The 3,243-nt window shown below is 35.6% G+C and overlaps 1 non-coding gene across 1 annotated transcript; it reads right to left on the bottom strand.

Annotated features, from left to right (window-relative positions):
* Positions 1-547: 547 nt before the first annotated feature.
* TRNAN-GUU (transfer RNA asparagine (anticodon GUU)) lies at positions 548-621 on the bottom strand. The gene has a single exon. It is a non-coding gene; the product is annotated as a tRNA-Asn (tRNA).
* Positions 622-3,243: the final 2,622 nt, after the last annotated feature.

Consider the following 3,243-nt stretch of genomic DNA (forward strand, 5'->3'; position numbering starts at 1 on the left):
TACACATAAAGACTAGTTAAGAATTTAAGACCAACCAACCCATTGGTGATGCTAACTACTAGACTAAGTTGTATTTAGTATTATTATCATAAAGTATTGTATTAATAAATAAATTTTTTTCTTACCCAGCAGGACATAGTCCGAGCCTAATAAGTAATGTTGTATTGAAAACTGGAATATTTTATACGAAAGTGTGTTGACTTTTGGGAAAAAAAATCCAAGGAAAACACTAGAAGGAGGAACAATATCATGACATGTGTGCCACTTGTGTGCTGCCACATAAATGTTAGATGTATGGGAAATAGACCAGTTAGACATTTATCATTCCTCGTATAGGGGTTTGATCCTGAGACCTCAAGTACATATACGAAAGTCTTAACTATTAGACTAAGTTGCATCTAGTGTTATTATCATAAGGTATTACATCAATAAATGAATTTTTTTCTTACCCGAACATAGTCCGATCCTAATAACTAGTGTTGTATTAAAAATTGGAATATATTCTAGGAAAGTGTGTTGACTTTTGGCAAAAAAAATCAAAAGAAAACGCTAGAAGGAGGGGTCGAACCTCCGACCTTGTGGTTAACAGCCACACGCTCTAACCAACTGAGCTATTCCAGCTTGTTAATTTTAGTATATATTAATATGTACAAAAAGTAGAGGATCTAGTTTCCGACTTTGACTTTTGCCGATCATTTAAGACTTATTTTGGCAACTATTTAGAGTTTTAACACACCATCACGACTCTTATTTCTTCTCCCAGGTGGCCAGCCAGGTGCATCTAAAGCTTGATTTATAGCCCATTTCGTAGGGGTGTTCATTATCGGTACTCGGTTTTTTGGGTACCCGTAAATACGGGTAGTTGAAAGTGCGGCCCATGACCCGACCCGAGAAATATCAGGTACTTGGTTTTCTCGGGTCAAGTCGTCGGGTATCCGAAATAAATCAATCTGGTAATTGCTGACTAAGTAATGCTGACATATTCCCCCGCCTTTTACTCTTTCTTAGCCGTAATTTACTAATTAAGTAATGATCCTTTCCACCTCCTAGGCAAAGTAGGCAATTCTCAAGCCTGTAGGCTTTGCTTGTAACGTCTATTTTTTTGGACATTCACAAATGCAGATACAGTACATTTGACATGAACCTTTATTTTTACATTAAAATACCAAGTATAAATATGTAGACTTCGATTGAAGAGGAAAACTAGCAAATAATTGGAAAAAACAAGGTTAATTTAGAGAATTAAAGTTATTAAACACAAAATTATGTCAAATCCCCTTAGTGGATATTGGAGAGCGGAGAGGAGAGTTGGTACAATGTGTCAGTGCATAAATTCTACAAGAGCAAACAATTAAGAAAAAGTTAGAATCCAAGAAAAGGTTAAAAGAGCCAATATCCAGAATAAATCAGGGATCATAAAAACTTGTAGTTCCAACCTCTTTGATTATCATAATAGAAGACACAAACTTTAAAAATAAATTAAAAGAAAAAAACATGATCGGGTTTTCAGGTACCCGCTTACAAAAAATTTAGGCCTGTGACCCGACCTGGTTTATGCCATTTTTTCCGGGTTGGGTACCCGACCCACTAAAATTGGAAAAACGGTTTTATTACCCTTTTTTCATGCGGGTTAACGGGTTGGCTGGTCGGGTTTTGCGGGTCAAGTTTTTTTGAACATCCCGTCATTTCGAACAAGTTTGTAACTAAAATTCGACGAAATAAAATGAGGAGTAGATAAAGTCCTAATCCTTATTTAACAATAACACTTTGGTTATTTGACAACTAGCATTGTTCGTATGTGATGCGTGCTTGTCATATTAATATTTTTTCTCAAATTATTATTTATCAGTGTTACAAATAGCGTATTTGTCATATTAATGTTTTTTTCTCAAGTAACTATTTATCAGTGTCACAAAAAAATTGATTCGAATATAGTGTTGAGAGAAGTAAATATAAAGTTGATTAAAGCTTGTGCACAAATAAAGTGGTAGATTTTGTGTATCAGGTTCAATAGTTGAATATTAATAAAGTGCAATAGATTTTCACTAGTGGAAAAAAGCCCATCCGATGCGGTCATAATCGGGCTTACTGATTCAGATTTGGTACGCATCGGGTGGGCTAACAGATCCAAATATTTACTAATCCGGTCCAAAATCGGATCAATAAATTATTTACTCTTTAGGTTTTGCAAGAAAATTGGATCAGTTAATATGATTAACTGATCCGATTTTCTTGCAAAATCGAATCAGTTTTGGGGTTCTGAAATCAAAAAAAGAAAAGTCCACCCACATTGCTTTAAACTAACATTCACAACTCATAAATTAAAGCCAACAAATTAAAAAAAAAAAAAAATCTCCAAATCAATTCCAGACTTGATGCAAATTACAAACTCCTCCTGTGATTGAAGGGAATTTGGGGGTTAGGGTTGATGGGAAAATACTGGATTCTAGACCAAAGATGAGGATGAGGTTCAGGTTTTGTATACCACTGTGGCAGGGGGCACGTGTAACAGCCCGCGTCCTAGCTTATATTAAAAATTCATTAAAACCCATACTTTCTATCATTAGCGGAAGCAAAATCATAATCAACGTCATGGAGGCTGTCACTTGCTAGAGTCAACCCATTTAATATGGCTGAATTGACTCTACGAGCTAATCTTATAATAAAACATTCTTCACATACGAAATAAGTTAGTTATTACAGACCCAAAGTAAAATTATAAAGTAGAGTTAAACAGTGTTCATAAAGCAGAAGTGAAACACAAAATATGATCATGTTCAGGCTTGCATCCACTATGATAGTCGAGACATGACTTCACTACAGCTCTTCCATCGGACTACCTTAGCTTGCTATTTCCCTGCACAAGAGTCTGCCCCCACCAGGACAGGCTCATAGAACAAAAATCAGTTTACACTGGTATGCAAATCAATCCGGAAATAGATTATGGTGGCTGAAAACAAGGAGTGATCCCACTCCAGAGATAATTTGCAAAATCAATATGTTAAGGGAATAAAGCTTCATCGTAAGAATACACATTTGAAATGTTCACAGGTTTATAGCAACCGTCTACATACAAACACAAATTTGAAAAACGTTTAGTTTGAGAGCGTAGGAAGAAGAGATCGCAATGAGGTGTATTAGAATACAACCTCCACACAATTCGGAGTTAAACTCCTACTATTTTCTCACTTGCAAGCTTTTATGGGACATGTCCTTTCACACATTACACACATTCCTCTTCAC

This window comes from Beta vulgaris, chromosome 1 (genome assembly GCF_026745355.1).
Source record: "Beta vulgaris subsp. vulgaris cultivar EL10 chromosome 1, EL10.2, whole genome shotgun sequence".
Lineage (NCBI taxonomy): Eukaryota > Viridiplantae > Streptophyta > Magnoliopsida > Caryophyllales > Amaranthaceae > Beta > Beta vulgaris.